Raw genomic sequence first — 13,421 nt, 5'->3', positions numbered from 1 at the left:
AAATTTAAAAATAAATAAATAAATAAATAAAACAAAAATCCCAATACTACACAAGGTATAAAGTAAGAAGAAACTCTCCCTATCCATGACTTCCCATCCCACCCAATCCCTGATTACCTTGTGGGAAGACTGTTGTTCTATGAATAACATTTTATATGTATGGATAATGGATAGTCCCCCCACCTAATTTTTTTACACAAGTAGTAGCATATGGTACATGCTCATTTTTTTTTTTTAAAGAAAGGACTTCAGGTATAAAGAATTGGTTTAATTAAAATCCTTAACCTGTGACACACTATTACTTTCTGTTCATGACCCTCTTTTATTTATTTACTTGCTTTATATTTTTATTTGTTCATTTATTTATATACTTAGGTTTTTTGGAGCGAGAGAGTGTGTGTGTACATGCAGGGGTGAGAGAAGGGACAGAGGGAGAGAGAAACCCAAACAGCCTCCATACCTAGTGCAGAGCCTGACTAGGGCTCGATCTCATGACACTGAGATCATGACCTGAGCCGAAATCAAGAGTCGGATGCTTAACCGACTAAGCCACCCAGGTGCCCCTATATATTTACTTATTAATATTAAGATCATATTGACAATAATTCACATCTTCTGATGACTTCTACCTCTATCCTATTCAAGCTGCTTCTCCCCTGTACAAACCAGGAAGCCACTATCTTGAATTTAGTGTTTATTGGTTTTTGCCTTTAGTTTTGTAGCTTTGTCCCCAATGTGATGATTAAACAATATATTGTTTAGCTGTAGTGTTTCTGAATTTTAAAAAAAAGGATATCATGATGTAGGTAGTCCTTGGCTTCCTGTTTTCTTTTTTTACACTCAGTTTCATATTAATAAAAATCTTGGTTTTGGCTCAGGTCATAATCACAGGCTCATAATCTCATAATTTCAGGCTCTGCACTCAGCACGGAGTCTGCCTAAGATTCTCTCCCTCTCTCTCTCTGCCCCCCCTCTCCCTCTATATGCACTCTCACTCTCTCTCTCTCAAATAAATAAATAAGTTTTTAAAAATCATCCATATGGTATGTGTGGCTGCGATTCATTCAAATTTCACTCTGTAGTATTTCATTTGGTCTGTGTACCTTCATGTACTTATCCATTCTCCTGTTGAAGGGCAGTAGGAGTTCTTTCTGTTGTTGTCGGGATTTTCTTTTTGCCCTTTATTCACAGCTGTTATAAATATTCATATATTCATATGAATGTATCATGTTAATGTATTCATATATTCATAGGAGCACACATATAAGACTTGCTCCTGGATATTTGCCCAAGAGTGGAACTGCCATGTTTCAAGGTATGTGAGTGTTCAATTTTACAAGAAAATGATAAATTGCTTTCCAAAATGGCTTTATGGATATACAGTTCTGCCAGCTATGGACAGGAGACCTACGGCTCTTCTCCAGCACTTAGTGTTACCTGACTTCTTAACTGTCGCCACAGACTGCATATAAATCGATGTGGCATCTCACTGTTCTCTTGATTTGTATTTCCTTGATTACTGGCGATGTTGAGCATGGATCCCTTCATGAGATTTTCAGCCACGTTCCTTTCATGTGCATTTTCAAGTCTTTTACCTATTTTGTTTTACTGGTTTGTTGTTCTTTATTGATTTGCACATGTTTAGAGTATTTCGATGAGTATCCCTGAATGGTTATATGTGTTTGCATGTTTCTTCTGCAAATTTGTACCTTATCATTTCATTTTCTTTTCTTGTATATTAAAATATAACTCATGTATTAATATTTTCTTTTATGATTACTCTTTTGTGTTTTGTTTAATTAAGAGATTCTGGGGCACCTGGCTGTCTCAGTCATGTGACTCTTGATCTTGGGATCGAAAGTTTGAGCCCCATGTTGGGCGTAGAAATTACTTAAAAATAAAATCTTTGGGGCGCCTGGGTGGCTCAGTGGGTTAAGCCGCTGCCTTCGGCTCAGGTCATGATCTCAGGGTCCTGGGATCGAGTCCCACATCGGGTTCTCTGCTCAGCGGAGATCCTGCTTCCCTCTCTCTCTCTCTGCCTGCCTCTCCGTCTACTTGTGATCTCTCTCTGTCAAATAAATAAATAAAATCTTAAGAAAAAAAAATAAATAAAATCTTTAAGGGGCGTCTGGGTGGCTCAGTTGGTTGAACGTCTGACTCTTGAGTTTGGCTCAGATTGTGATATCAGGGTCGTAGGATCAAGCCCTGTGTTGGCTTCTGTGCTAAGCATGGAGTCTGCTTCAGAGTCTCTCTCCTCCTTCTGTCCCTCCCTGCTCACACACTCTCTCTCTCTGTAAAAACAAATACATAAATTTTTTAAAATTAAAAAATAAAATATTTAAAATAAGTAAATAAATAAATCTTTAAAAAGAGAGATTCTTTGTTACCCCAAGTCCAGAAAGGAATTCCCTTAGATTTTCTTCTAAAAGTTTTAAAGTTGTGCTTTTGATAATTAAGTTCTTACATCTGGAGCTGGGTTTTGTGGAGAGTGTGAGGCAATGATCTAATTTCATTTTTTCCCATATGGATGACAATTTTTGTTACAGTTCCATTTATCGAACAGTCCCTCCTTTGATGAGCTCTACCACCCCTGTCACGTATTAGAATTTTTTGTACTCATGAGCTGGTTTTGGGGATTCCTATCACTACTAACACCACCTAGACTTCATTACTACAGCCTTTAAACAATCCTGGTACAGCAAGCCTTTTCTCTTTATTCTTTCTCTTCTTGCCCCTTTACTTCTCCCTCTCTATATAAAAATAAATATATTATTTATTTGAGAGAGAGAGAGAGCATGAGCAGGGGGAGCAGCAGAGGGAGATGGAGAAGCAGACTTCTGACTGAGCAGGGAGACTGATGAGGGGTTCAATCCCAAGACCCCAGGATAGTGCCCTGAACCAAAGGCAGACACTTAACAGACTGAGCCACCCAGGCATGTGTGTGTGTGTGTGTGTGTGTGTGTGTGTAAAGTTTACTTCTTCAGGTAATCTCTACACCCAATATGGGACTTGAACTCATGACTCAGAGATCAAGAGTCATATGCTCTTCTGATTGAGCCAGCCAGGCACCCCCTCCCTATGTATTTCTTAATTGACTTGTTGAATTTCATTTAAAAAAATCCTTTTGTCCCATTTGCAGCACTGATTTTGTCTCCTTAATAAATTTTTAGTTATGAAAAAAAATCCTGTTGTGAGTTTGATTAGCATTGTATTGACTCTTACCAACCAATTTGGAGAAAATTGCATCTTTGCAATCCTGAGTCTCCCTCTCTATGAACATAAGATATCTCCACTTACTTATTAAAAATAAATCTTGAAGATTAGCCCAGATATTCATGTTAGATCTATCTTATACTTTAAAAAGCCATATTGGGAGATGCCTGGATGGCTCAGTGGGTTAAGTGTCTGCCTTTAGCTCAGGTCATGATCCTGGGGTCCTGGCATGGAGCCCAGCATTGGGCTCCCTGCTCAGCAGGGAGTCTGCTTCTCTCTCTCTCCCTCTGCCCTTTCCCCGGCTCCTGCTCTTTCTCTCTCTTTCAAATAAAAAAAAAAAAAACTTAAAAAAAAATCTTGGGGTGCCTGGGTGGCTCAGTCGCTTGGCATCTGCCTTCAGCTCGGGTCATGATCCCAGGGTCCTGGGATTGAGCCCCACATCAGGCTCCCTGCTCTGCAGGAAGTCTACTTCTCCCTTTCCCACTCCCCTGTTGTGTTTCCTCTCTCGCTGTGTCTCTCTCTGTCAAATAAATTAAAAAATCTTAAAAAATATATCTTTAAAAAGCCGTACTGGTCCATTCATTGCGTGAATGTCAAATGATGTATTTTCTCTGTCTCTTATTTTGGACACTGGAATTGTTTTCGTTCCCTTCGTTCTAGAAACAATGCTTCAGTGAATATCTTCACGTATATGAAAAACAGTATTTTTTTTTTCATCTCTCTCTATTGTGTACCTAACCAGCCTGCTCTGCAGCCAGCACAACAGGCCTAGGTGCCCTCATTCCTTATTCCTCACCGTGTTCCTCCCCCATGTCTTCCCCGGGAGACCAACAGTGGCTCCTTGATCCCCCAAAGGTTGTGGTCAGCGTCCTCCTGAAGTTAAGGTTGGGGTGGGGAGGTTTGGGGTAAACTAAACTGATTTCCTTAGACAAAAATTGCTTCGTTTCTAAGTGGTTCCTGGCTCTTCATACACATTTCATCAAAGTCCTCCTCCACCGCCCCCAGCCCTGACGGGTTAGCGTCTTTAGCCTGAAACACTATGAGGCTTCGGTTCACACAGAATTTTAGAGACCTCAACAGGGGTCCAACCTTGGGTTATCCCAGCAGGCCTTGGGAAATCTTTATTGACGAGTGGAGCCAGTGTGAGTACATAAACAAACACGTGTGAACCGATTTTTCTCCTTTCAAAGTTTTAAACATTTCCACTCCAGGTGTCAACGAGCTCATTGTTTTGTTAATGAAAAAAGTCAACATTCATTTGCATCACTGAGGGCCTCTCCTCCTCATTCACAGTGGGGCTCGGGAGGGCTGGAGCCCGTATTAGGGAAAGAGTTAGAGACCGCAAGACCTAGTCTATCATCTGACCTCAGCACCTAACACAGGCGACACCTCAGTCCATACATATTATCATGCAGAACCTTTCCAGAATAATTACCCTAATAGCAGCTATTTCCTGGACAGCTGCCGTGCTCCAAGCACTATGGGAGGCCTTTTCTTTTCCAGCAGCTTTGAATCCTTGAAGTCCTGTGAGGTCTGAGGCCTTGTCCCTTTTTTTTTTCCTTGTCCCTTTTTGATAGGTTGTGATTAACTCTTGGACTCAGAGAGCTAACTAGCCTAAAGTCACGAGGCGAAAAGGCTGCAAAGCACGGATTCAAACTCCTATTTTTGTACGACCCTAAACTCTGCCCATCTTGAATTTTACACCAAGTCTGAAAGCCCTTTTCATCTTCGTGCCTCACTATACTTACGTACAAAATGGGTGTAGTCGTACCAGCCTTGCCTGTCTCTCTGTATAATTGGGAGAATAATTATACTCTTTTTATTCAATAGGCAACCCAAGTAGTCAGTGCTGAAGGCAGACTAATATTCATGGTAATTCTAACTACTTTTATTTGTTTATTTTTAAAGATTTTATTTATTTGTTTGACAGAGAGAGACACAGAGAGAAAGGGAACACAAGCAGGGGGAGTGGGCGAGGGAGAAGCAGGCTCCCTGCTGAGCAGGAAGCCCAAGGTGGGGCTTGATCTTACGACCCTGGGATCGTGACCTGAGCTGAAGGCAGACGCTTAACAGCTGAGCCACCCAGGCGCCCCAATTCTAACTACTTTTTAGAACTCACGACAGTTCCACGGAGACAGGCTTATATCATTTTTCCCATTTTGCAGATGGGGAGACTAAGGCTCAGGAAGGTGAAGTCCTTTGCTTGAGAGTCATTGCGGACTCTGGACTTGATGGAGAAAGGGTGGGAAGGGGTGAAAGAAGGCAAGAGAGGACTCCCTCCGAGACCGAGGAGGAATTCTGGGAGTTGGGAGGAATTGGGAAAATACCTCAGTCTTACCCACCACCGCCCACAACAAAATGCCAAGCATGTAGAAAGTGCCCCACAGATGCTTGTCACAGTCTTCCCTTTGATCAGTAGCCAGCGACAGCCACACATGGCCTCTGGCTGATCCCCCAGTCCACCCAGCACATTCCCACCTCAGCCACTGGGCACTGCTGCTCCCTCTGCCAGAGGGAGCATTTCTCTCCCCAATTCTTGATTTTTGCATTTTTAAAATTCTTCTTGTGATATTTAAAATGTATGTTTGCATAAGAGTTACACATAAACATGTTTTTTAAAGATTTTATTTATTTATGTTATAGAGAGAGAGCACAAGTGCGGGAGCAGCAGGCAGAGGGAGAAGGAGAAGCAGGCTTCCTGCTGAGCAAGAAGCCCGATGCAGGGCTCGAGCCCAGTATCCTGAGATCATGACCCGATAGGAAGGCAGATGCCTAACCGACTGAGCCACCCAGCCACCCCAGCAGATGCGTTTCTTTTTTCTTTTTTCTATTTTTTTAAGATTTATCCATTTATTTGATAGAGAGAGAGATCACGTAGACAGAGCAGCAGGCAGAGAAAGAGGGAAAAGCAGGCTCTCTGCCAAGCAGAGAACCTGACTCTGGGCCTGATCCCAGGACCCTGAGATCATGACCTGAGCCAAAGGCAAAGGCTCAACCCACTGAGCCACCCAGGCGCCCCTCTCGCCTTCATTTTTGAAAATTTAACAATCCATCACAGAGAGCCTTCTCTGTCTCCCACATCTGCAAAGGCAGACACACCCCGTTCTTTTTGACATTTCCATGTTTACCCACTGATGATCCTACAAGTGTATTTAACAGATCCTTGTGGATAGATATTTGGGTTGTTTCCAGTCTCTGTGCTATGATGAACAGTGTTTCTGGGAACATCCCTTATCATTATTATTGTTATTGAATTACAATTCATGTACCATAAATTCCAACCCTTTATACAATCCAGGCATTTTTGGTATATTCACAAAGTTGTGCAGCTATTACCACCTACCTAATTCCGGGGAACATTCTTTTTTTTTTTTTTTTTAAAGATTTTATTTATTTATTTGACAGAGAGATCACAAGCAGGCAGAGAGGCAGGCAGAGAGAGAGGAGGAAGCCGGCTCCCCGCGGAGCAAGGAGCCCGATGCGGGGCTCGATCCCAGGACTCCGAGACCATGACCTAAGCCGAAGGCAGTGGCTCAACCCACTGAGCCACCCAGGCGCCCCTCCGGGGAACATTCTTGAACATGCATATTTATGGCTTTGTACAAAGGGGTCAACAGGAGGCAGTTCTAGGGTGTGGGTGCTGGGCTTTGGGGAGATGATTCCTTCCAATGGGAAAAAAAAGGTAGGCTTATTTGTCATCCATGAGCAAAATCTTTGGGATTAGGGGTTTGGGATCACCACATTAGCCCTGCCAAACTGAGCCCATGGCCGTAGCTTTGACTGCCCAGTCCATTAAAGAAAATCAGGTGCATCTGAAATTTCATACATTGGATTTGCTTAAAGCAGGCCTGGCTCCTAAACATTCCAGTTGAACAGGCTGATGATGGGAAATGCTCCCAGGGGCACATGTACTGTAATGTCTCAATTCCTAGACAGTGCTGTTGTTCGGTCCTTTTTTTTTTTTTTTAAGATTTTATTTATTTATGAGAGAGAGAGAGAATGTGTGTGTGTGTGTGTGTGTGTGTGTGTGTGTGTGTGTGTGTGTGTAGAGGCAGAGATAGGGAGAAGCAGACTCCTCACTAAGCAGAGACCCTGATGCGTGACTCGATCCCAGAACCCTGAGATCATGACCTGAGCCAAATGCAGACACCTAACCAACTAAGCCACCCAAGCACCCTGTATGGTCCTTTAAAAAGCTAAATTGAATAATGTCATTCCTCTGCTCCAAAACTCTCCAAAAAAATTATTTTTATACAGGTACAGCCGAAATAAACTTTGGAATGGCTAGCTAGCACCTCACTCAGAGAAGAGCCAGAGTCCTTACAAAGGCCTCCAAGGCCCAGTGTGATCTGGTCTCCACTTACCTCTAGAATCTCACCTCACTCAGAGAAGCAGCCAGAGTCCTTACAAAGGCCTCCAAGGCCCAGTGTGATCTGGTCTCCACTTACCTCTAGAATCTCACCTCCCACCCGCTCTGCCTCTTGCTCACTCTGCTCCAGCCACCTTGGCCCTCTGGCTGATCCCCCAGCTCACCAAGCACACTCCTACCTCAGGGCCTCTCTGCCGAAAGCATGCCTTTCCCAGATGATCGCATGTTTCCTTTTCTCACTGTATTCCCATCTCCGCTCCCTTGGCAACCCTCAGAGAAACCCTCTTGAATCCATCTACATAACATAGCACCCCAGAACTTTCTAGCCCAAACCCTATTTTCCCCCCAAATATTGCCAACCCACATGTATTTGTTCCCTTACTCTCTGTCTACCCCCTCTAGAATTTTAATCTCCCAGAACAGAATTACCTTTGCCTTCTCTGCTCACTGTCACATTGCTAAAACAGAGTCTGATATACAGTAGGTAAACAAATATTTGGTAATGGAAGAAATGAATGAGTAGCTTTCACTGAGGCACAAAACAAAGGTGATTAAAAAAAAAAAACAAAACCCAAAAAGGGCGCCTGGGTTGCTCAGTCAGTTAAGTGTCCACCTTCGGCTCAGGTCATGATCCCAGGGTTCTGGGATTGAGCCCCACATGGGGCTCCCTACTCAGCGGGGGACCTGCTTCTCTCCTGTGTGTGCGTGCTTTCTTTCTCTCCTCTCTCTCTCTCAAATAAATAAATAAATCTTGGGGCGCCTAGGTGGCTCAGTGGTTAAAGCCTCTGCTTTTGGCTCAGGTCATGGTCCCAGGGTTCTGGGCTCGAGCCTCGCATCGGGCTCTCTGCTCAGCAAGGAGCCTACTTCTCTCTCTCTCTCTCTCTGCCTGCCTCACTGTCAAATAAATAAAATCTTTAAAAATAAATAAATAAATAAATAAATTCTTAAAAAAAAAAAAAAAAAAGAAATGAAAAGCAGGGCCAGAGGGGAATGAGCAGCTGTTTAAAAAGGAAATTCACAGAAAACAAAGACACAAAGGACTTGCAAATGTCCAGCAAGATGCTCAGCTTCACTCAAATTTAAAAGAAACGCAGATTCAAACTTCTATGAGTCACCATCTATCACCTATGGGATTGGCAAAAATCAAAAAGCTTGTTAGCTCTCCGTGTTAGCAAGGGTGTGGGGAAACAGATCTTCTCTTACGATGTTGGTGAGAGTGAAAATTGGCAGTTGGTACAAGGTTTGGGCAGGACAATGTAGCAGCATCTAGATGTTGAAAGCATGTACTCTTCGACTCAGCAATTCTCTGCCTAGAAATTTATCCTGCAGATATATTTGCTCACCTATACAAAGAGGTGGATAGTCACTGCAGCACTCCTTGTTCTAGTAAGACTGGAAAGAACATAAATGTCCACTAATGGAGATTGGTTAAATATATTATGGTAGAGCCTTCCATAGGAAAGCTATAACCTGCAACAGATAGTTACTTTAGAAAAACAGCATACAGAACAGTATGTACTATATGTAAACACCTGTTTGAAAGAAGAAAAAAAAGAATTGTTCTGGAGAAACAAACAAGAAATTAACAAGGTATCTCTGGAAAGCTGAAATGGAGCAACAGGAATGATCAGGGGTAGGAAGGAAACTTTTTACTCTACCTTCTTTTTAAAAAATTTTTTAAAATATAAATAAAATATTTTAAAAAGTAAAAAATAAATACATTCTTAAAAATAATTTTTCTTTAAGTCATCTCAAACCCATGCCCCCAAGATCAAGAGTCACATGTTCTACCAAATGAGCCAGCCTGCCACCCCTCTTCTACCTTCTTTTATAAGCTACACAATTTTTATGTTAATTACACTGGCATTTTTTAATTTTTAAGAACAGATAATACATTCACATGAGACAAAAACTGAAAGATACAAAAGGATAAACATTAAAAAAAATCAGCTTCTGCTTAAAAAAAAAACAAACCCATAATGAAAGGGACACAGGAGCCAACTGAAAACTGGGGACTAATAAAATAGTACTGAGGTATAACATAAGTAGAAAAGAAATATCCCTGAATCCATCATAATATAAATAAATTATTGAATAAATAAGTAAAGGGAGAGGAGACAAATTTCCCATACCGAATTCCAACTAAGTAGGTAGATACTCTGTCCTCAAAGAGGTGGAGTGTAATTTCCCAACTCCCACAGTCTGGGCTGCGGAGGGACTTCCTTCTGAAGAGTAGAATAGGGAAAGAAGGGGGAAAGACTAATTTGGCAGCAGAAACTGACAAGTGCTGTCTCAGCCACAACAATGGATAGATGGTCTAGAAGGGGTGTACCACTGATTTGTTGTAATAAAAACAGCACTTCACCTCTGCTTCCTCCCCAAACCCAAACCTCTGTTCTCATCCCAAGAAAAACAACATACGAATCCCAAATAAGGGTCATTTTCTAAAATACCTGACCAATACTCCTCAAAACTCAAGATCATCATAAACAAGGAGAGTTTAGATAAGTCACGGTCCAAAGGAGCCTAAGGAGACATGATGACTGAACATAAGGTGGTGTTCTTGTGGGATCCTGGAACAGGCAAAGGACATTAGGTAAAACTAAGGAAGTCTGGACGCACCTGCGTGGTGCAGTCTGTTAAGCATCTAACTCTTGGTTTTTGGCTCTGGTCGTGATCTCTTCTTGGAGTGTCAAAGCAGAAAGGTATTACCAAGGTGCATCTGGGTGGCTCAGTCGGTTAAGTGTCTGCCTTAAATAAAATCTTTTTTTTTTTTTTTAAAGGCATCACTGATAACGAGAGCAACCATTGTTTGAGTACTTACTCTGTGCTAGGCACTGTTCTAAGAAGTCTGTGCTAATTAACTTAGCAAATTCATATAGTAATACGAGGACAACTATTACAAAACTCCATCTGGGGCGCCTGGATGGCTGAGTTGGTTGAGAGTCTGTCTGCCTTCAGCTTAGGTCATGGTCCTAGGTTCCTGCGGTCGAGACCCCTGTCTGGCTGACTGCTCAGGGGGAATCCTGCTTCTCCTTCTAATCTGCCTGTGCCCTGCCCCCCAGATTTGTGCACATGTGCACTCTCAAATAAATAATCTTTTTAAAAAAGGTTTTTATGTATTTATTTGAAATATATAGAGAGAGCACAGGCATGGGGAACAGCACGCAGAGGGAGAGGGAGATTTTAAGAATAAAAAAAAGATTTATTTATTTAAGAGAGATAGCATGCACAAGCAGGGAGGAGGGACGGAGGGAGAGAGGGAGAGGGAGAAGCAGAATCCCCACTAAGCAGGGAGCCCAATGCAGTGTTCAATCCCAGGAATCTGGGATCATGACCTGAGCCAGAGGCAGATGCTTAACCAACTGAGCCACCCAGGCGCCCCAAATAAATAAAATCTTTAAAAAAGTAGCACAACCACGTTGAAAACTAGTTTGGGGGCTTCCCAAAATGCTAAACATAAAAGTTACCATACAACATGACAATTCCAATCCAAGGTATATACCCAAGAGAATTAAGAACAAAAATTAGAATTAAAAAATTAGAATTAAAATTAAAAAATTAGAATTAAAGAATTAAAAACAAAAACTTGTTCCTGGATATTCACAGTGACCATAATGGTTAAAAGAAAGCACTGGGGTACCTGGGTGGCTCAGTCAGTTAAGCGTCTTGGTTTTGGCTCAGGTCATAATCTCAGGGTCCTGGGACCCAGCCCCTACCTCCAACCCTGAGTCTGCTTGCCCCCCTGCCTCCGCTCCTCCCCCATCTCACACACTCTCTCCCCGCTTCTCTCAAAATAAACAAATACTTTTTTTTTTTTTTTAAAGAAAACAACTTAAACGTCCATCAGCTGAAGAACAGGTAAACACCATGGGGTACATCCATATAATGGAGTATTGTTTGGCAATAAAAAGGAATGCAGGACTGATATGAGCTCCAACACAGATGCACCTTGAACACTTATCCTGCTAAATGAAAGAACCCAGTCATCAAAGACTGGGTGAATTATATGGTATGTGAATTATATCTCAATGAAGTTGTTTAAAAACCCTCCATTTGCTAGATGGGGTTCTGCCCAATCTATGAATCATTTAATAGAGCCAATTAGATATTCAAATTAAAAAACTCCCCTCCATTCTACATCAGCCATGGCCCAGAAATAAGCACATTGCTCAAGATTACATAGCTACACTTCTGAGTTCATTCAAAACAAACAAAAATGCATTTCCAAATAGCAGCCTTGTGATGCTGAAATGATTTTGGTTCTGTTTTGCTTTTCTCTGGCAGTCAGTCTTCCTGGAGTCCTCTTTTACCTCTGCCCGAGGAGCTCCTGAGTTCAGATCAGATCACGCAGAATCAGGTCAATGGAGCGTAGTGGTTCTGAGGAGAGGCCCCACGAAGGCAGCCCTGGGGATTCCTGCCCTTCACCCTCCTTTTCTTCTGGAAGCCTGTTCTGTTGCTCCTCCCAGGACCTGTGGGTAAGCTCCAGGAGAGCTGGGATTTTTGGTTTTGTTTACCTCTGTATCCCCAGCCATGAGTTTGGTGGCTGGGATGATGAAGAGAACAGTGGCAGAAAGAATAAAAGGCAGTACAGACTATGAATCAAGCGAGGTAATATGGCGCTTTCTGACTTGGGCGCTGCTAACAGAGATGGAAATGGGTCGGGCTTGGGGGCACAGCATCAGATCTAGGAGATGACTGGGTATCTAAGTTACTTTTGGGGGGATCTAGGAGAGGTTGGATTATACGTATCTAGGAAGTACTCTGAGAGTTCCACACCCAAATGTGTATGGGAAACAGGGAAGTACCTCAATAGTTACAAGGCTCCTACCTAAACAAGAATGGAGACAGTGGCAATCTGGAGAGATCGTGTCCCATCTCAAGTGGCAGCCATAGGAGAAAGCAGGTGTAGGGTAAAAGGATTTTTAGATTTCTCGAAAGAAGCTGAATGGAAGGACTGCCGTGTCCTTCTGGTCAACCGTTTCTGATTTCTCTTGCAACAGTCCAGGCTTGAGCTGTCCCTAGAGGCCTTGAGCATGTGCAGTGGTAGCAGAGAACGTTGGCTGCCATCTTTCCTAAGGTGATGGGTACAGCGAAACAAGACAATTCTGGATGGCTCGGGTAGGAGCCAGCCTCTCTAGCTCGGTTTAGTCACTTTGTTTAGTCACTTGGGTTTTTAATGATCATGTCAAAAAATAATATTGTGTCAAAAGGTAGCTGTGAAATTGGACATCTCACGGGATCTCATTTTTTTGCACAGTATTTGAAGCATACAGCTAGAAAAATAACTGGAGGAAGATACTCCTGACAATTAGTAGTGGTCAGCTCTGAGGGGTAAGATTATAAGGCATTTTCCCTTTATAGAATATATTTATGTTCATTTTAATTTTTAATTTATTTATTTGACAGGCAGAGATCACAAGTAGGCAGAGAGGCAGGCAGAGAGAGAGGAGGAAGCAGGCTCCCCGCTGAGCAGAGAGCCCGATGTGGGGCTCGATCCCAGGATCCCGGGATGATGACCTGAGCTGAAGGCAGAGGCTTTAACCCACTGAGCGACCCAGGCGCCCCTATTTATGTTCATTTTATAGCATTTTATAGTGACCATTTATAAAAGGAAAACCAATAATTTCTTAAAAAAAAATTGTGTATCTTTTCTAACAGAACAACACATATACATTAAGTGCAGATAAACACAAAGAAACAGGCCTGAAGAGCATAGACCAAATGACTGAAGGGTTACCTCAGGAAAGGAATGGGGCTGAGCATGGATTGGTAGGTAAATGGGAAATTCAGTTTTGCTATCCTTCTGTCTTGTTTGAATCTTGTAGAATAGGTACTC

The 13,421-nt window shown here is 42.4% G+C and overlaps 1 long non-coding RNA gene across 1 annotated transcript; it reads left to right on the top strand.

Annotated features, from left to right (window-relative positions):
- Positions 1-12,058: 12,058 nt before the first annotated feature.
- On the top strand, positions 12,059-13,367 carry LOC125090793 (uncharacterized). Its single transcript, XR_007124482.1, has 3 exons — positions 12,059-12,193; positions 12,796-12,902; positions 13,244-13,367. It is a non-coding gene; the product is annotated as an uncharacterized LOC125090793 (long non-coding RNA).
- Positions 13,368-13,421: the final 54 nt, after the last annotated feature.

The sequence above is a fragment of the Lutra lutra genome, chromosome 18 (genome assembly GCF_902655055.1).
Source record: "Lutra lutra chromosome 18, mLutLut1.2, whole genome shotgun sequence".
Lineage (NCBI taxonomy): Eukaryota > Metazoa > Chordata > Mammalia > Carnivora > Mustelidae > Lutra > Lutra lutra.
The sequence above is the reverse complement of the archived record's forward strand: the minus strand, read 5'-3'. Positions and strand labels throughout refer to the sequence as shown.